Below are 22,061 nucleotides of genomic sequence, written 5' to 3' on the forward strand. Positions count from 1 at the left end.
GTTCAGATTTAGAATTCTTGAATTTCTCAGGTTTTCACAGTAGAATATGGTGGTAGGGGGACTAACTGGTTTCCAATTCCGGCTCCCAGATGGGGCCCATCCACTTTTATTCCTAGCCTGAGCTCCTTCCAGTAGGACCTATAACACACCTGTCCAGACACCCCGGATAACACATGCCAAGTCCATTCACCTCCTCCACTCTCCCCTGCTGAAAAACGCTGTCATTTGGCCAATCTCTGGCACAGCCACCTGTGCCAGAGGATTGCCCAGGGAATGGCCCGGTGAAGAGGCACCCACAGACCTGGGAGAGATTCCAGGATCCTGTGTACCCAAGGCAGAGTCTAAAGTGACAGACGTGGGTGCTAAAAGGCAGGTTCCTTCATGCACAAACTTCTTACCTCCCAGAGTTGGAGGCACGGCCAGAGGAGGACCAGAGGAAGGCTCGGCAGAGGACAAAGCCCAGAGCAGAAAGCCCCCTCGTCTGGGCCATACTGGCCAATGAATGAGAAACTGTCAAGAGGAAGGAGGCCCTGGGTGACCCAATGTCCCCTCCCTTACTCACGTCCGTCTTTGAAACAGTAAACACACCTAGGAAGATACACAAGTGGACATTTTCTCATACAGTATTTAGAAGTACGTATAGGTATGTATCTCTTATTGATCTAGAAGCACATGATAAACGATTGCATTTCAAAAGCATGTCTAAATGTGCAATGCATACTTTTGACCAACACCTACAGACAGTAAAACCAATCCAAAAAATAATCTGTGCATCTGTACCTGTGTTTCAACAGCTTTGAGCACAGAGAATATTAAGTAGCGAGAGTTACCAGCCTATTAACACTGATCACTTTGTGGGGTGGATTGGCGGGGGTGCAGGATTAGGGAGAGGGACCGTCTGAGCTTCTTCAAAACAGGCATATAGTTTTCCACACTTCCAAAACATTAAGTCAGATGATGTAAGGTTAAGGAAGACGGAAGCTATGAAAAAGAGCACTTTTTAAAAGGTTGTTTAGAATTTCAGACACAGACAGTAGTCAAAGTGAATACTCAGGAAAGGTCATCAGATGTGGTGACTTAAAGGTCACTGTACAACGTGCCATTTAAGCAGAGAAGGGGAGAGTGAGGCGTGAGAGGTGACCACCACACCCTCTCTCGTGAGCTACATCAGTGCCTCTCCACCTGCATTCTGGGACTAACACCAAGGGGCGTGCCCAAAAAAAACACAGATACAAAACAAAATGAAAAATTATAAATGCTCAGATTTTGATATGGGGGATTCAAATTTTCAAAGCATCAAAATAATATAAGGCTTTGAGAAACAGTACATCGTTTTGGGGGTTTTTTTTGGGAAAAAATTATTTTTGTTTGAACTCATCTGAACATCAGATATACCTGGTGTCAGTTAACAAGAAGCTTTTGTACATTTGATATTGATGATGTCAAAACCAAAACACGAACAGAACATGATGGGGAGAGATGTTGAGAATCCACGTTTAAAGTTTCCTGAAAGTATCCGGGCATGGACTGAACGGTCTTTCATTTTATTTTTCTACCAAACGCATGCAGTTACAACTGGATTATGTCAGACCGTTCTCAAAAAAAGATTTGGCTCCACTTAATTCCAAGAAAACACGATTTGGCAGAGGAGACGTGGGCAGAGTCAAGACTCTTTAATGATTAAAACATATTGTAGAGTAGTTTCCACCATCATTCAAATTTTGTGAGCTTGTGTCAGGAAGAGAACACGCTTCTATCAATAATGAACTGGCATCTCCTTCTCAATTGCTTTCAGGGTTCACTGCGCCTGTAGAAATTAAAGAGGCTGATGGTGACTTTAATAACCAATAAAATGACTAACACCTACACAAGTCGGCTGTGGAAATGACTATGTGCTCTTTTCAGATTGTAATTTATATGATGATTATAATTTAGAACAGTTCGACAAGAACTGAACAAAAATAAAGGCAAATTAAAGAAGTCCACTCTCAAAATAACACTGGAGGTCACTACTTTCTTTACTAGGAGCTGAGGGACTCAAATGCTGGGAATATTTCCAACCCAAACAAGGCTAATACTTGAGACGGAGAAGAGAGGAGTCAGGGAGGAATGCTGAGCTAACTATACTCTGAAAGACAGCAAAACTGCAACATTCTATAAGAATACTAAAGAAAATAAATTACTTTTTTGGTGTAAAAAGGTTTAAACATACAAAAAAGTAAAGGGAAAAAGCCTTATTTTTTTTTACCAATTAGCTTAATAAATGAAAAATAGAAAATAGAGTTGAATCTTCTGTCCTAACACACTCCTTGCATTAAGAAGACGCCACTGTTATGAATTTAGGGTTTATCGTTTCAAGCTACTGAACACGAACTTGGCATTTTATAGAAATATGTATTATTGAGCAGTAGATCTTATGCTCTCATACACTTTAAAACCTATATAAAGAGTATCGCGCTGCAAATATTCTCTGCAATTTGCTTTTCTTTGCTCTGCACTGTGCTTTTGAGATTCTTTCCTGTGCCGATGCATGTGGATTCTTCATTTTGTTTCACTAATGTATGCGTCATTGTTTATCTGGGGTACACATTTATGATACACCCATTCTCCTATCTATGGAGCTTTATGTTGTTTCCATGTTTACACTTCACAAACAACACTGATAAAAACCTTCTTAAGGTAGCAGGACAGTTTTTCTAAACTGTACTATTGATTCACAATCTTAGAACATAGACATGGAGATTTTCACTTTTACTGTCTCTTGACAAATCCACCCCCAAAAACCACAACACCAATTTCCCCATGACCACCACATGTCTGGGAAAGGTCTTACAGCTGCGCAACCTCACCCACACTTAACATGGCCACGATTTTAACATTTCTGATTCCAATTTCTGTGTGTGAGTCAGTTTCTCATTGTGATTTTTTTTTGTATATATCTTTTTATTGAAGTATATAGTCAGTTTACAACATTGCGTCAATTTCTCGTGTACAGCACAATGCTTCAGTCATACATGAACATACATATATTCATTTTCATATTCTTTTTCACCATAAGTGACTACAAGATACTGAATATAGTTCCCTGCACTATACAGTATGAACTTGCTGTCTACCTATTTTATATATAGTAGTTAGTATCTGCAAATCTCAAACTCCCCATTTATCCTTTCCCACCCCCCTCCCCCACTAGTAACCATAAGTTTGTTTTCTTTGTCTATGAGTCTGTTTCTGTTTTGTAAATAAGTTTGTTTGTCTCTTTTTTTTTTTTAGATTTCACATGTAAATGATATCTCGCAGTGATTTTAATTGCAGCAGTGAAATTCTATAAGGCACCATTCTTTCCCATCCTCTGTGACTGTCCTGCGCATATTCACTGCCCTAGACCAGCTCCCTTACGATCCGTAGCATTTACACATATGCTCAGATCTGTCCTTTAAGGAAATACTAGTCTTATGATATCACCCAGTCTATGTTTCCAAATTGTTCTGGCTTTTTGTTTTTGTTTTGTTTTGTTTTTTGTCCTTTCTCTTCCACTGACATTCAGAATAAAATTTTCAGCTCAGACAGCACATCTCTGTTGGGGTTTTGATTGGATTACATTGAAGGTGGAGATTAATTTGGAGAGATTTAAGGTCCTTACCATTTTATCCTTGCACATGGATTTATTCCCTCTGGCTTACATATTAGCAACATCTTTCCAAATTTAGTTCAAATATTTTGTTATAAAGTGTCACATGACTTTCAGCAAATTTATTCTCAGATCCTTAATACTTCTGTTTTATTTTATTTTGGTTTGGTTTTTTATTTTATTGCATTACCTTTTTATTGCAAATATTTACGCTTTGCCTAACTTGAGGATGAGTAAACAATTATTTATTATTTATATATTTTCAAATTTCAAGTGAAATATACATGACAAAATTTAGCATCATAACCATTTTAGGTGGATAGTTCAGTAGTAATATGAACACTGACATTGTTGTGCAATCTTATTTTTATTTTAAAGGCAATATTTACACTTTTGTCTTATTTCTCTAGCTAAAGGAAGTAGTTAAACGTCTCACAGCAGCTATAACCACAAGTTTTATTCTATTCTTAGTTTCCTAAGGGTTTTCTTGAAAATTTGAATTAAATTTTTAATTAATTCTCTAATTTCCAGATTTGAAAGGCAACAGCCAACCTTTTTTGTTAACATTGCCAATTTCATTGTATTCTAAGAGAATGTGATTAATACACACGAATAGTTCTTTGACAGTTGTCAGGATTTATTCCACATACCAGAAACTGCCGTGTGTCCCCCCAGAGCCATTCCCTTCTTCAGGAGTAATAAGATCTTTGGCCATACTTGCTGCTGAAGGTGACAACCACTTCCCCAGCCTTCCCTGCAACTGGGTACAGGTACTGCCTGCAGTAGACCGTGTCTGTTCACAGACTATCAGTGGGACCTCCTATGTTGCACACGATCGGATCTTGTCCCCGCCCCAACTCCCTTCCTACACATATGACTTATTAAAAGCAAACTTTCTAGCCACCGCGGGTCTGCTTGTGGCCAGGAGAGCTGTTAACTCTTTCAATTATCTTGACATCCCTTTTGAGCTTAAGAAGATTTTCTTTGACTTTTATTAGTTAGTCTATGTATTTAAAGTGATTTTTAAAGCATAGTCTTTATGGTATTTCTAACTTTTCTGTCCCAGGACAGTTTACAATTTATCTACTAAACCATAGGGCTATATATAGTTAAAGTCAAACCACTGATTTTATCTTTTTATGTTGTGTATAAGTTAATGGTAAGTGACGTAGAAAATTTTTAATTTTAATTCAAAATTAAAAATCAGTTTGTTTCTGAAGTCTGGGAGAGTTATTCCTCCACCCTCTTTCTTTCTCTTCAGTAATGCTTTGGCAATTCTAGGTCTTTGATGGTTCCATATAAATTTTATTATGATTTGTTCTAGTTCTGTGAAATATGTCCTGGGTAATTGGATAGGGATTGCATTAAATCTGTAGATTGCCGTGGGCAGTGTGACCATTTTAACAATATTGATTCTTCCAATCCAAGAGCATGGGATATCTTTCCATTTTTTAAAGTCTTCTTTAATTTCCTTCATCAATGGTTTATAGTTTCTGTGTATAATTCTTTCACCCCCTTGGTTAGATTTATTCCCAGTTATTTTATTACTTTGGGTGCTATTTTAAAGGGGATTGTTTCTTTACTTTCTTTTTCTGTTGATTCATCGTTAGTGTAAAGAAATGCAACTGATTTTTGAACGTTAATTTTGTAACCTACCTTGCTGAATTCTTCAATCAGCTCTAGTAGTTTTTGTGTGGACCTTTTGTGGTTGCCAGGGGGGCGGAGGGTGGGAAGGGATAAACTGGGATGTCAAAAATGTAGAATAGATAGACGAGATTATACCGTATAGCACAGGGAAGTATACACAAAATCTCATGGTAGCTCACAGAGGAAAAAAATGTGACAGTGAGTGTAGATATGTCCATGTATGACTGAAAACTTGTGCTGAACACTGGAATTTGACACAACATTGTAAAATGATTATAAATCAATAAAAAATGTTATTAAAAATCAGTTTGTTTCCTCTTCTTGTGATTTTTTTTGGCCACTTATTTCTATTTCTTTTTTGTTGCATGAATCTTCCAGTATAATTTTCAATAAAAATGCTGAGAGCAGTGTTTTCTTATTTTCTCAAATGAATGTCCCTATCACGCATTTTCCTACCATGGATGACTTTTTCATCAGAAATGCGTTTTGAATGTAACAAACAACATTATACTTTGTGATTTAATAGCTATAGTATTTTAAAAGTCAAATTTTTTTAGTTGTGATTTATATCTTGTCCAATTCAAATTATCTACCTTTTATTTAAGATTTCAGGATACATTTATTTTAGCTGACATTGACGTGCAATGTTCTTTTTTTTTCTGTTAGTTTTCTGCTTTTAATTTCAATGCTGTGTGAACACTGCAAAGTGTGCAGAAGACTTTCTACTTTATGTGCCAGAAAATTTGAAACAACCTTTAAATCCATCACCAAATGGAAGAAATTAACCACTTGGTGATCATGAGCCCCTAGACATTCTGGTGCCTAAGGGCTAATCACCATCAACCAACCAGATAACTGTGCACAGCTGATCACACACCCTGGGATGCACCCCCACCCCTTAGCTGGCCTTTAAAAATGCTCAGCTGAAAACTTTCGGAAAGACTGGGGAGTGGGGGGAGCAGAGAGGGGAGAAGGGGAGGTTGAGCATGAGCCACCCATTCTCCTGGCTCTACCCTGCAGTAAATCTTTCCCTGCTCCACCCTACCTCAAAAAAAAAGGCCGGAGCCATGATATCATGGAGATAATTCTTTGATACATTTCTAATATCTTTCAAGTTTAGTAATAAAGTCACTCTTACCATTGTTTCAAGCACCAATCTTGACAATATATCTTTTCTTGAACAAGGATTACTATGAGATTTTTAACCGTATTTAAGATTCTCTTTTCAAAAATTTTTCAAATTTATGCCTAAAATATTCTACTTATTGTTATTTTGAATATTTCTTAGTCTCTCTCTTTACATAATTAGGCTTGTAAGAGCTACTTTTGATTTTTATTAGCCAGATGTTTTGTCATTTTTACTCTGTTTCCCTGTATTTCAATTAAAATCTGCTTCAAAAGTCATCAAATTTATCTCCTCTTGTTGTAGTAAAATCATTGGTTTATTTATTTTACTAATTTGTTTTTATAATGAAATCATTGAGTCCTCAGTACAGTATTCTTTCTCTTTTTCTATATTTTTAATTTTGCTCATTATTATACCCAGTAAGGCTTTCCATTTTACTTTTGCATTTTTATTCCCCAAATATTTTTTCCTTATCTCATCCAGCTCTTTTTTAATCTCAGCTTTCATCATAGGCAGCTTCCTTTGATCTTTTTTTTAATAACTTTATTCTCTGTAATCTCTTTATTCATGAATTACTGCTTTAATAGATTTTATTGAGAACAAAAGGTAGATGTTTTCTAAATGTGCATAGAATTCTCCACTTTTCTCCTAAACTATGTTGCTATTTATCTGCTTCTAGAGTACTATGCTACTGATTGTACTGTTGTTTCAGATTATGTCTCCTAAGCCCTAGAGTTTTTTTTTCTTTAAATTCAATAATTTCTGCTTGAACACTAGACTTACCAGCTCTTGAGTTGACCAGTTATCTCAGGTTCTGATACAGTAAACCACTTGCTAGCACCACATGTTCACATTACAGTGTGCACTGGGCTCTGCTTCATGTCATCACCACAGGGAGTCTCAGGTGTATGGGGGCCTCCACCAGGCATCAACTCACAGAGAAGAGAATATGGTGAATGGACACACCAGCTCTCACACACTTGTGCCAGAAGTGATGCATGTACGTTGCTTCTATGTCACAGGCCTAAGCAAGTCATGTGACTACACCTAACTTCAAAGCAGAAGTTTCTTGTTTTAATAAAGTCCAGTTTCTCAATTATTTCTTCATAAATTGTGCCTTTGGTGTTGTATCTAAGCTTTTAAAGCAATTTTCATGTATATGAATTTGGCAGAAAGACATCTTCCAGTTTTCTGGCAAGTAATGAGTCTGAATCTTTTATTTATGGATATAAAGTGTGGTAACCTTTTCTCCTCTCTGTGCTTAAAAGCAGTTCTTTCTTCAGCACCTGCTGTCCTATTTCAAGACCTGGAACACACCCTGTATGTGAAAGTTCCTCCAGGAGAACGCATAGTAACTGACTTTCTTATTTACCAAGGCTGGTCTGTCTTCATATCTTCAGTTTTATCTGTTGATCAATATTTATAAGATAATGGAGAGAAAACTATGGCTCCATTAAATAACTGCCCTCAGAACCAAGTAAGAAAAGCTGCCCATCTGTATGAAGGGAAGGGGAGGGGGCACTGAAGTTGGGACTGATCAGAAAGCTGCTGCTCTAATAGGGTGGGGGGTCAGGGGTGGGCAGCTTAACTGGAGGGAAAGCCTTGGACTGTTCCTTAGTCTGCTCTGGCTGCAATGTAAGGTGACTGGACATGTGATCATTCAGACAGTCAGAGAGATGGGATCTGCTAACAAGTGGCTGTGAGGATGAGAGGAGAATGGACATGAGCTTTCTAGGCTAGGCCTACCGGGTATTTAGAAAGAAAGGAGAGCAAGTTTACATGAAATGATAATGGCCAAAATGTTAGACATTAGATTTTAGAAGAACCACCTCTGTCATCAAGGCATCTTCACTATGATCAGGGAAAAACACAACTCCAGAAATAATGCAAGGCTGACTGAAGTTTTCTCAGAGGTCATGTGTCAACATGCATTACAGCTCCAGCGAGGTGAGGATGATATCCCGTTGGTGGCGAAAAGTCAAATGAAGGAAATGAACCCCTTTTTACTCCTCCAGAGTCTAGGGTTTAAACTATAGGGACAGACCCGTGCTTTCTGAGCATGGGAATTGAGTCCCGAAGAGTGGAACAAGGAGCTAAGTGAAAGACAAATGTAAGTGCCTGAGAAAGGCCTTCTGGGGCAGTGAGCTGTGTTTGAGAGTCAGGTTAATTCAATCAGGCAGAAGAGGAAAGAAAAGAATGAAGATGAGTCTGTAATGACAGACTGGAGTTACAATGCAGAAAGCCTTCAATGTCACAATAATAATAAAGACATTAAACTTAATAAAGTGGGTAATAAAGAGTTTCTATCATAGCACTGGAGTTGGGGAGCACAACTGGGCTGAAGATGGAGAATTTGGAAAACTTTGTGACAGCCAGGGTTGAACGTCAACCATCTGGAGATGAGGACTGAAGGTCTGGGAAAAGATGGGATTATCGGGGGAATATGGAAGTACTCTGTGTGTGTGTGTGTGTGTGTGTGTAGGTGGGTATGTGAGTGTGTGTGTGTGTCCATGTGAATGTGTGTCTGTGCTGTTCATCCAACCACATGCATGTAACGTGATTTTTTTTGGAAATCATAACACAAATGGACTGTGGTGGACTCTTCAGTTTCTCAAATAATAGGTGTATGTGTGAGTGTGTGTGTGTGTCTGTGTGTGTGTGTATGTGTGTTGACTTAGAGGTAAGAGGTAAGGTACTTGTTTGTTTAAAAGTCATGTTCTCAACATATCTAGAATTTATTCTCTTTACTTTTTTAAAAAAAATTGTTTTCTTAAGGTAATTTAAATTAGGCAAGTTTTAAGGCAAATACACGAGACATATGCAAAGAAGCAATGCTGCTTATCTGTACGGAGTGTTAATAACATCACTGGTCTCAAAATATGTTTCTAAGGAGAAAATTATAAAAGAGCAATGAGGCTCTTTAAAGCTAAAGAAGATTAAAATAATTCTTAATTTTTTTATACTCAGTTGAAACAGATATTTTTCAATGTATAATCAAATTCCATACTATATTTTAGGTCTCTTTAGAGCTTCATTTACTTTTAGGTCAGGAGAATAGAGCAGAAGGTAGCATAATTTAAAACACTGAAATAGTAGTTACAGAGCTCTTTGGTGATCTTAAGAGTTACTGCAACTTCCAAAAGAGTGCATATTATTTAAAGCACAAACAAAATCTACTTTTAGGTACAAAAAAATGCTGAAACAATTGTTATATTAGAAAAGAATTCACTCCAAGTTGCATTCTGTTCTGTTCTGTATTTCAGGTTATTACTCACCTCTCTAAATTAAACTTTAAAATTAAAAAAGAGAGAGAGAGAGTCATTTTTCTTTCCTTGATATAAATTCCAGACTTTCTTCATATAAATTCTGCAACATTAAGAGCTTAGTTTACCATCCTTGCTAAATCAATTATTTTTTAAAAACCACATTCTTATAATGAAAAAAAATTTTTAAACCTTTTTTTAAGAGAGAAAGATGGCACCATTGCCTTGAATTCCATGAAGTGATTTCTAGTGAACAAAGAAGGAAACTTAGTGATGGAAAGAGTAGCAAGGTCCCTGACCTCTGGTCACTGCTCCCTGGGCACTGTTCAGATGGGGCAGAGATACAAACGAGGAGCCCCAATGGAGGCAGCGTGGGAAAAAGGCCCTGAGATCAGAATTTATGGATATGGGAATGTATTAAGAGGGGGACCTCCTGCCAGACTAGAAATGTTCTGCAAAAACAAAGGAATGACAAAAAAAAAATAGAGGTCATGCTGGAGAAACAAAACATGGAGATTTTAACAGGGCTTACAAAAATATTACCCTGTAGAATATGAACTTGGGGTTAAGTCATTTTTCATGTAACTTTCCCATTTCCCTTCAGCAAGAGAGAAAACAAATATAGCCAAAATCCTTCTGCAGATTGTGAATTAATAAATTTTAAAACTTTGCTTCATAATTTCGGGAATTTTTTTCTAACTGCAAACTGATTAATCCCTGCATTGCTTCTGCAATAAAATGGAGGCTATAAAGATAATTTTTCTATTTTCTGTACTTGTATTAAAATACTGCCAGAAAGGAAATAATAACCCAGAAAACCACACTGTGCAGCTCTAAGGGTGCCAAAATATTCCACTAATGGATTTGAAACAAAAAAAAAAAAAAAAGAGAAAAGCAGCCGTTGTGTTAATCCCCGGGCTACTCACCATTTTGAATAAATGTGCAAAAATTTAGGAAGGAAGACGGTATCTTCCTGACTTGAGAAAGTCAGCACCATCTTAAATTCTCCTCTGCAGCTGCTTTTATTTAAATAAAAATGAGTTTTTGCTTGTAATTATTTACTTATCTCTGCCCTGTACATTTAAAACTTTAATTATTCATGTGGTAATCCTTCCTATAATAAATCATCTGAAGGAAAGGAGAAAGCAAGTACAAATAAGACTCCTCTTGGATTTAGGAGGATATGACCTTGTCCCAGTTTCTTACTTCGAAGGGTCAAAATAAGGAGATCAAATTATTCTGGTCTAGGCTATATATATATATACATACACACACACACACACACACACACACACAGAATTAATATTATTACAAGGTCAAAAATATATTCTATTTAAGAGTTAAAGGACACAAGCAACATTTAAATGTAAAAGACAGGCTCCCAGATAAATCATGGTCAGGTATACAATAAACTAAAGTGCATCTAGATAGTTTTCTTGTATGTTTAAATCATTAAAAGGTCAATGGCAATAGTTGACAATTATGCTGACCAGAGTCACAGGACATAATTAAATTTCCTATTTCAGATACATCTCAAAGGTCAGTCACTCTTTGGAAAGAGTATTGTCCCCCCTCACCCTTGTAATCAACTAATGTATTTTAACCTTCCAAATGTCACTCTTTTCATACTTCAGTCTTCCATTCTTTCTACCACCCATCTTGGCACTGCATGCTAAACGAGTGTTGATATCCAAGAGAAAAGGGTACCAATGGCCAGCAGGGTGGAATTTTACATCTCCAGCAGGCACAGACATTACAAGATCTCAAAATAAACCTGCCAACGTCCAATAAAGACTTGGAGGCTTAATGTCCTATTTAACTGAGCAAACAGTACCTCCCTTGAGAGGTTAGAGTTACTGGACCAGAACCAGAACAGGGGTTGACCTGAGCAGAGCTAAGACCCCAAGTAAATACTTCTGCTCATCCGGATCTTACACTGTTTTACGCACAGTATCCCATTTGTTTCCACCATGTTGGATTGGGATCATTGACCATTCTGGTGTCAGTATAGCACAGATGTTAAAAGTGGGCTCTGGAAACAATTTCCTAGATTTGTAACCAGGCTTCACAAGTTACTTGTTGTGTGAACAAAGGGAAGTAATTTAACTTCTCTGAGCTTCATTTTACTATGTTTAAAACAGAAAAATTATCTTTCCTGGCTGATGTGAAAATGATGGGAGGTATTATAGCAGAGTCCTTAGCACAGGGTCTGGCACATAGTAAGTGACTTTTACTTGCTAATCTTCATCATTGTTCCGCAGTTTAAATTTTTAGTAGAGGAGGGATATAGCTCAGTGGTAGAGTGCATGGGTTCAATTCCCCAGTACCTACATCGAAGTAAATAAATAATTATATATCTAATTACCTCTTCCCCAAAATTTTAAAAATAATTTTTGAAAGCCACGTCAGTGCTTCTGTTTTGGGGTATACTATAATGCGTTTGCTTCATTATTGAATTTTGAACATTTAAGCTATTCCCAGGCTTTTACTCTTGTAAATATTACTGCAATTAACCCACAGTTGCATCAATGATTCATGCTTACAGCATGAATCCAGAGTCCTAGAAGCAGAATTCTTGACTCAAGGAAAATAAAAATAAACATCTTTAAATATTTTGATATTTACTGTCAAATTGCTTGCTTGAAAGGAAAAATGAATTTATGCTTCTACTAATAATTTATCTTTTCATCTGATCATTAGTAACATTTTCTCTCATTGCTCAAAATTTGCAAGTGAAAATTATATGTGCTGTTTTCATTTGTTTCCCTTTTAAGATTGTTGAAGTACAACAATTCTTTCATAGTTTTACTTCTCAGTTTTGTACTAATATATAATGTTGTTCATCCACTTGTAACTAACATTTTTTTCTTATTGATTTGCAAGTACACTTTTTATATTAAGGGCTTTAGCTCTATTTGTCATGTTAGTTCAATACAAGTTTTTACATATGAAATTTTTAATGTTGAGGAGTTGTTCAGTATCGTGAAACCAAACCTATCCATCTTTTCCTTTCTAGTATCACAAAATGACATAATGGTTAGTAAGTCTATCTAGACAGAAATGATTACATGAATATTAATAATTTTATTTTATACTAAAAGCTTTAATTCATCCTGGGTAAAATTATATATAGTGGAAAACAAAAAGATAATTTGATTTTCTGTGAATGTGATTTTTTTTCCTCTCCCTGACATAAGATGTTTAAAAGACTCTCTATTATGTTGCTTTCTATGTTAACATTTCTAATATTTTATTGCTTTAACAGTAAATGTAGGTTCATAATGTGTTTTCATTTTTGGTAGGCGAAGTCTTCCTTTATTCTTATTTTTAAGAATAGTATCAGATATATTTAACTGTTTATTCTTTTACCTAAATTTTGTTTTTAAGCCAAACCTAGGCAAAGACAGAGATAGATGGAAAAACTCAAGGGAAAAAACTCTAAATGTATAGATTTAAACGATGGAATTTTATACTGAGTGTGCCTATATAAACTTCCAATATAATTTCTGATATAAAAAGAGTAGATTTATAAAGTGCTTGCCACACCAAAAAAAACCCCTGAAACTGTGCGAGGTGATGGATGTGTTAACTAACCTTCTTGTGGTAATCATTTTGTGATAAATACATATATGAAATCCTTACATTTTGCATTTTACACAATGTTATATATCTGTTATGTCTCCATAAAGCTGGAAAAAAATTCTGGTTGAAGCTATGACGAAAAGGGAGAAGAAAAAGAAGACAATATTAATGCTTTGCTGTTTCATAATATGGTACAAATCTAATATTTGTTTAAAGCTTCAGAAAGTCAGCTTTGCTACAATGAAATGTGTCCATTTTTACTATTATATTTCCCATAGGCTATGAAATCAGTATTTCCAGAAGCGCTGCTATCCACCTACAATTTCGTCAAGTAGCACACTTGCCTTCAGTCTGACGAAGGATGATCACTCCAGCACAGATTAGCTTTGATTTATGCATTATGCATCAGGACCTCCCTTGGGGACACTGGAGCCCTATAATTTTCCTTTTCTCGGTACCAACCATCATTCTGGACCACTGTGCTGGAAGTCTCCACACTACCCACTCACACTCCACTCACTCAAGTGGCAAAATCGTCTAAGTGTGTAGGACTCAGTTAATCCATCATTTACAGACTTCTGATTCATTTCCCCTTGGGTTAGGTATTCATTCTTTGACTTGTGTGGATATTATTCTGGTAATCAACTTCCCTCTTCTCTTCAGAAACGTTGAGGGAAAATTAGATATGTAGAGTAATTTGCCATTGAAAATGCAATTAAATCAATTTTCTTGAGCAGTTCATATTTTGAGAGCACTCTCCTAGAACCTGGAGATACAAAATTAAAGTGTTTATTAAAAACTCCAAAATCTCACCATCTCACGAAAATATAGACATATCAAAAAAATTTTAAATGTAATAGGAAGAATATTAAAATCAACTTATGGATACATTTCTATTACAGTATATGGTATGAGAGAAATGCATTGAAAATCATAGTATACATGTCATATTTAACATGTCTTAAAAAGAGGAATTTACAGTGCAGAAATTCAAGAACATTGTGGCTAAGAAAAAAACTCAAGCTAAAACAATGAGGCATGAATGGACAGTTTATGATAAAATTGAAAGAGAAGATGAGTAGTAGAGAAATATGTAAAAACACTAGCAGAGTCAACATTCTTAAGAGTTGTTACTGTGGACAGTGATTTGAAAAAAAACAATGGCTTAAGCAAAAATGGAAATTTGTCTACATCATTAAGAAGCCTAGTGTGAGATTTTACTTGAGAAATAGCTGAATTCAGAGGCACAAGGATGTGATCAGGACCCAACCTCTCCCATCCATTGTTGGGTTTGCTTCCTCATTTTGACTCTGCTCTCAGTCACATTCTTGCTTTGCAGCACTAGAGGGCTGCAGAAATTCAAACCTAGATTTCTTTTCAGATCCCAGTCCTGCCGGAAATGAAAGCATTTCTCTCTTACTGTCACCACAGCTCAGTGTTTCTCAAGCTTCTTTCATTATCATTCCCCTAAAGAGACTTCTAACATATTTTTTCTGGTTTCCCCTTACTGCTCAGGAAAATAAGGGAGAAGATTTTGTCATGTAGGGTTGAGCTGCAGAGGGACGTAAACTACGGTGAGATTGAAGATTTCTCTCATCCCCAGGAACCCATTTTTGCCCACCTGGGGGTGATATCACCCAGATGGAGAATGCCTTAGTGGAAGTCTGAGTGGCTCTACCCCTAGACCAGTCGACTGGGCCATTTGTTGACTGGCCAGGCCCAGATTACGTGCTCCCCCGCAGGTGAGAGTGGAGTCAGCCCCACAGGAACAGACAGGTGTCGGAAGGATTGCATAACAAAAGGAAACTTACAAATCTATGATCAATGGATGTAGAGTTAGGGTTAAAAAAGTTAAAAATAAATAAAGGCTCATCACATCTAGATTTTTGAAGAAAGGCCTGTTTATGCAAAGCCACTATGGTGAAGACTGAACTGAATAAGGGGAGGACAAGAGACAAGCAACACCGGTGACTGTGATGGGTGATATTTACAAAGGGAGATGGTGACGTCAGGGGCACAGACACAGACAAAGGAACAGAGATTCAGGAGGCAGGACCACACTGAAACAGCACCAGTGGGATCTGGTGACCCATTGATTATGGGGGATAAAGAAAAAGGAGAGGCCAGGGCATCTCAGCCAACTGAGCTGATGGCAATGTCATTGATGAAAACAAGTCAGCCTGAGTGAATGAAGGTTTCAGGGGAACAGGGACTGGTTTTATGGATGTTCTGATTGCCCTTAGAGATGTCCATGAGGCAGCTGGACATTTGGGTCTGGCTATTAAGAGAGACTTTGAAGTTAATGTTTATAACAGGGAGACACTGACCTATAGATGTACTTGAAACCTTAGGAGAGGATGAGATAGCCAGAGGATAGAGTACGCAGCAGACAGAACACAAAGACAGAGCCTTAGGGAACACATTGTCTGGGGAGACAAAAAAACACTAAGGGAGGATGAGTGAGAGAAGGATTGTTGAGAGGAGTCTATGGAGAAGAGAAATTCAAAGAGGAAGGAGTTGTCTCACTGATAACGATGTCAAACACCAGCGAAGTCCAAGCCAAGACAGAGTTTTACATGAAGGACGTCTACATCAATGTGTTAGACATATTAATGGGATCTGGCAGTAAATCAAGAATAAAACGCTTAAGAAATCAAAGGGATATATATATTTTCCCCCAATAAGCTTGCTAATGAAAAAAACGGGGTGACAGCATGGAGTTTAGTTCTCATATTTATTAGCATGTAATGGCTTTAAAATGTTGGCTCTGGAGTCATACAGGCCTAGATTTGAGTCTCGATTTTGATATCTGAGTAAGACTCAGTATTGGCATCTATAAATGGACTGATAATAATATTTGCCACACGGGATTCTCCTAGTGGTGAAAGTAAATAATGAATGTAAAATGTGCAGGTGAGTGTCAGTCCATTGGGAGTGCTCAAGATGTTCTGGGTACTATTATTTTTTACCTGCAAGGAAGAATTCTGAGAAAGTTACAATACTTAAAATGCCAAGGGTGGAGAACACGGGGGCAAATGGCAATAAAGACTGGGTTGAGTGCCCAAGTGGAAAGCAAGCTGGCAGTGGGACAAAATAAAATTCTTCAGCAAATAGAAGAGGCAAGACTGAGAAAATGGATGAAAAATGCATAGAAAATCTGAGGTAGAAAGGAAAGCCATGAGGAACACAAACATCAGATAACCTTGATAAATTAATAAAGAATCAGACAAGTTGTCTCCAGAGTGAAGAGAGTTAGGTCAGAGGCTGGACGTAAATGGAAAATTATGGAGCGAGAGATGGGGAGAATAAACTAGGAGACAAATTAAAATTGAAGGTAAGTGTTTCTGATGGGGAAAAGGAGCCGAGATGAATTAGCACTAAGCGAACTGGTGGGGGAATAAATTGGCCCACGGCCTGACATTTTCAGCAATATTTTGGAAACAGCAAGCAGAGAAGCAGGTATTAAGTGGCAGGAATTATCCAAGATTGAGTATCAGCAGCACAAAACTAAAAGGAAATGATCCCAGGAAATTCTGAGTTTTTGAGAAAAAAGGAATCATAGCCTATTGGACTGAACATCTTAAAGCCGTTACATGCTGTATTGGAAATGAAGATGGACTGTGAAAAAAGACAGTGACCAGGAACTGGAGGTCACAGTGAGGATAAACACAAATATTATAAGAAATAAGGGAAATGGAAATTTGGTAGCTTCAGCCAGAGAGGAAATACTCAAAGGTTATGTTCCCTCGAATGCATTTTCTTTTAAAGGTAGAATACTTTGCTTTCTAAACACACGAATATTTTCCCTAAAAAGGGCCGAAGAGGTTACCTAAAATACCTGCAGTACAGGCTTTTAGAAATTGTTCCATTTCAGAAAATATGCGAAAAATTAGCACAAAGTGAAAGCTAAATTTATAAATCGTGCAGCTGCCTAATATGAACACCTTGGAGAACAACAGATAGTAAATCATCTTTGAAATATGGGAAATTTAAAAGGCCAAAACTATATTTTAGCCTAATCTTTACTACATGTAAAGATCCTTGCATAGTTTTGTCAAATATCATCTGGAACATGAATCAATGAACTTTACATTAATTAAATAAGTATTACTTAATTTGAAAAGCTGTTTTGAATGGGTATTGATGTTGAAAAAAGTCACAACAAATAGCATTTAAAGACTAACAGGCAATATTAGAATAGGTTTGTGTGAAAAGAACTTGCTAGGAATCCTAAAATTGGGACAAACTATAAATTACGTTAGGAAAAGAAAGCAATACCAAAGAACTCTGGGTGGGTAGGGAAATTAGCAAATACTAGACACTAGGAAAGATGACCTTCAAATGGCCAGGAGCAAGGAATATCACAACCAAATGCACTCAGAGGCTCACAGTCGCATTTTCCTTCACAGATCTCTTTGAGAATATAATAAAAGTCCTGGATTTTCCACCCAGAAAATGTCATTAAGCACAAATGCAGATTGTTGCTTACAGCATCAGGGGAGCCCCAGATTTCCGTTAGCTCGTGAGCTCTGGTTTGTGAATCCCTGCACACTGACTCACCATCTCCTCCTGTGAAAATCTGTGCTCCTGAGAAGTAATTGGATGATGTCCTCTGTAAATATCCACAACATTCTTTAATTCAAAAGGACAAGGACAAATTGAGAATCAAAAGGCCACAACAAGCACCAAGCTGATATTAGAGACCACTTTCCTCAATCTGGACCTACAGGAGTCGACTTAAAATTTATTTAAATTTCTAACAGATCTTTCAAAATGATAGCAGTGTCGTCATGCATTTTCCTTTGAAGGCGTTTCTCACTAGTCCCAGAACTTTTAACAGAAAACATCTATCTTCCTATTTCTTATTTCAAGATTTCTTATAATCAGAACTGCCTTCAATACAGGCAGAAGGGACCCCTGCCCAGGGTACTTTATGGAGCACTTTTCATATCGCAGAGCACATGCACTCAAATGCTTTCTGGAAGAGTACGTGCGTGCTTCACATGGGGTCCGATGGTCTGCGCACCGATATCCACTCTCGTGACTTAATAAGTCAACGATAAGGTCCCAAGGAAGACATTTCTGCCCGTCCTCGAAATGAAGAGTGACTCTCTAAATGTCATCAGGGTTTATAGGCTGTCCTCCAGCTAATGCCAGAGATGGGCACTGCTTAGAGATCAAAGAGGATGCGACAGGACTTGTACTCTAGTAAAAGAAAAGCAAAATACTTTGTCCCAAACCCTTCCTTTCAGTTCCTATAAATGCAATAAGTTATCTCATGAGGGATCATTTCCTTAGTATTCCCAGAATACTAGAAATATATGAGAATGAGAAATTTTATTTTTTAATATTTAAGAGAATAAAATAAAATTTTCAAAAATTGATTTAAACATCAGCTTTCTTCAGAGAATATTATTGTTTCATCTTTTAATTTTAATAGGTAACTTTAAACACTTTCAAAGGAGGATATCTATAATGATCATATGAAAATTAATTTCAATTTTTAATATTTGCATTAATTTCTGTTTTTGATGAAAATAGAAATGTACACTTTGAGTGTAAATACTTTTTAATTGTTTAGATCATGTGTCTTACTATAACAAAAATTAACTATAGTAATATAATTAAGCATTTTGTTGAAATTAAAGCAGCAAAAATTAATTATAGTAATATAATTAAGCATTTTGTTGAAATTAAAGTAAGAAAAATCTATTTATGGAAAAACATAATTAATAAATTGTGCTGTGTGATTTGTGCATAAGCTCCTGATTTTTGTGAGTTCCACAAATTGTACTTTCTGTCATGATTTAATATCACATTTCCTTCTGTTTGGAATTTTTAGCCTTACATTTCACCTTTTCTGGTATTAATACTGCTGACCTTCTTTCATTGTTTTTGGTTTTGGTTTTTATGCCATTTTCTGATATTTTGCCACTACTTTAATTTCAAGCCTTCATTATTGTTTTATTTTACCCATGTTCCATGTAAAAACACATATCCATTTTATTTTTAACCCTTTCTACAGGAATTCAGGCTACTTGTATTTAATACAATGACTTGATACACATTATTCCTTCCAACATGCTTCATTACTCATTTCAAATGCTGTTTCCTAATTATTTCTTTTACTTTCATTGCCTAGTGTTAATTTCCTATTCTTTTCACTCCTCCCCTTGCTAAGTAGGAAAATCTGTTTTGCTTTTCTACTCCTTTAATGGTCTCCATTCTGTTAATAAGCACACTTCCCTATTGGGTTTCTTAATACTAATACTATTCCTTTTTAAAAATTTTCTGTTGAAGTCTAGTTGATTTACAATGTTAGTTTCAGGTGTACAGCAAAGTGATTCAGTTATATACATATATGTATATGTATAATGTTTGCGTGTGTGTGTGTGTGTGTATATATATATTTCTTTTCAGATTCTTTTCCATTACAAGAGACTGAATATAGTTCCCTGTGCTCTGCAGTAGGTCCTTGTTGTTTATCTACTTTATACATAGTAGTGTGTGCCTGTTAATCCTTTTTGTTGAGTGTTATTTCCCTGACCTGTACAAGCTGTTCATCTCACTGTTGCTCATGACTTCTCTTCCTCATGTCTGTTCCCTTCACATCCCCGATAAAATGAGAGCTTTAGAAAACTTTCTTCCTCCCCTAACTCATAGTTTTGTCTTGTTTTGAGATTGTTGAGTCCTTCTAGGTCTGAGCTACTACTAAACTTGGTTAGCATGTATCTTTTCTAGAATCCTTCACTCATAATCACAGACCATGTATTCTCAGACAATCTCTCTTTACCCATATCTACATACCATTTCTCACCACTGTTTTCCTTTCTTCTTTACCCTTCCCTAACTTGGGCTACCTGTTGTTTGCTATTTATTGCACTTTCTTAAATACTTTCTTCAGAAAGGGGCAAAGAATATACACTTTGAATTATTTATATCCTCAAAATTTTTTTCATCTAAATAGAGGAAATATACCTTGACTGAATAGAGTAAAATTACATTGTAAGACCTTTCCCTTTGAAGTCTGGACACTGTTACGCTCTTCTCTATCTCCCAGTGCTATAAAGAAGCAGCCCAGTGAGTCTGAAGTTTTTAGGAGACTTGACTGGACTTTGCAGAATTTTGTAAAGTTTCTCCTTTAACTTCATACATGAGGAATTTTCAGTCTATCCCAGCCTTTTCTCACCAACACAGCCCTTCCAATCTACCCACTCTTCTGTTTCTTTAGGTTAGTCTATTATTTAATTTTTACTCCTCTTTTCTGTTTATTTCTCTCCCACTAGAATACCACTCTTTGCATAAAACATCTACTGCATTATCCTCCAAGTCTCTTCCAAACACTTCCTCATGTTTTGTTTGGCTTTTCCAATTGCTCAACCATTCCATTATTTTCTTCTTCTTCAACTTTTCTCCAGAATTATTAAGCTCAAAAATATTTTATGTGTACCAGACATTCTTCACTTAAGCACTTTTCACTTATTTTTAATTGGGTCGTCACTGCCTCCCTGAGCAGCCCTAGCTTGGTGCTCTGTTTGTTCTGCTTTGTCTCCCCTTCTCATTGCCGGGGCACCTTAAATGGACTTTGTTCTCTTCCTCAGAAGGGACCTCGTAGTGCTGTAGGTGGCACCCTTCCTGAAGATGGTGGAAAGTTGGCAGTCTACTCTCATGGCCAGGAAATGTGGAAGACCTGGGCAGAGGAATCTTCTTGGATCCTGGTCCTCCTCTACCCTTAGGGGCAGGAAAAGCATGCCCAGAAAACATGCCCAGCCTCTGTGGCTTACAGGAGGATCTGGAATAAATATTTGGCATTAATATCAATCATTCCCACAGCACACCCTCAGCTTTCTGTAGGTCAAGCTCTTCCTACAGTGTATCCCTTTCCGATCCTTGCCCGGGGCTCTCTGTTGCTGGGTTACAAAGACAGGGCTGGCTCATAACTGAGAAAACCTCTCACATTATCTCTGATACTCATAAGGCCCCACAGGGTTCAGGAAAACAAGTAGATGGGAGTGGGGAATGGAGCAGAAAGTGGGCGAAGTGCTGGACCAGCAAGGCTCCCCCACAGCCTCCCTGGCTTCTGATCACGAGCTGATGACTAACAATGCTCACACGTTTCGTTATAACAACCATCCAGACTTGAAACCTCAAGAGTACAAAACTGGGAGGAGGCAGGGGGAGACTGCATGTGGGATTCAGCTAAAGATGGTTAATTTCTACTCTTCAAGGGAGGGAATGCTAAATGCTGTTATATTCTTAAAGATAATGAAAGATAGATTTTTGAAAAGAAAAGCCAATGCCAAAATCCTACTAAACAATTTCATTTCTGGATAGAGCTGCAAAATCGTACCTAAAATGAGAAGCTGAATCTGTCTTTTAATAATAAAAATTACAGGAGATAACCTTCACTGTGTCCTTACAATGAGTCAGGCAAGGTGCTAAGTGATGACTATGAATCATTGCCCCCAACTGTCTAGAGCTAATAAGGTATTTCAGTAAGGTGTCTGTTTGTGAAATAAATATGTACAGTGTAATGACTCTTCTGCATACCAAGAAGAAGATTTATAATATAATGGAAGTCCATTCATAGTCACAACACAAATAAAACCAGAGATAAATAACAGAAATGAGTACAACTTAAGTGAAGAAATACAGATTTGCTGACTAATACAAAAGCAGAAAATGAAACGGAAAAACATTTCGTGATCCTATGAGCAGTCTCAGTATTCTAAAGACTTCAGTTCTACTCGAATTACCTATTTATTCCGGGCAACCCCTATCAAAATCTCAACCGCATTTTTTAATGGAATTT

At 36.9% G+C, this 22,061-nt stretch overlaps 1 protein-coding gene and 1 long non-coding RNA gene across 3 annotated transcripts in view; both read right to left on the minus strand.

Annotated features, from left to right (window-relative positions):
- The window catches only part of ZNF385D (zinc finger protein 385D), a 786,854-nt gene that overhangs the window by 711,269 nt on the left and 53,524 nt on the right, over window positions 1-22,061 (minus strand). The gene's annotated exons all lie outside the window — the stretch shown is intronic.
- Window positions 1,658-10,668, minus strand: LOC140698138 (uncharacterized). Its single transcript, XR_012075770.1, has 2 exons — window positions 10,594-10,668; window positions 1,658-1,807 (listed from the first exon to the last, which is right to left on the minus strand). It is a non-coding gene; the product is annotated as an uncharacterized lncRNA (long non-coding RNA).

The sequence above is a fragment of the Vicugna pacos genome, chromosome 1 (assembly GCF_048564905.1).
Source record: "Vicugna pacos chromosome 1, VicPac4, whole genome shotgun sequence".
NCBI lineage: Eukaryota > Metazoa > Chordata > Mammalia > Artiodactyla > Camelidae > Vicugna > Vicugna pacos.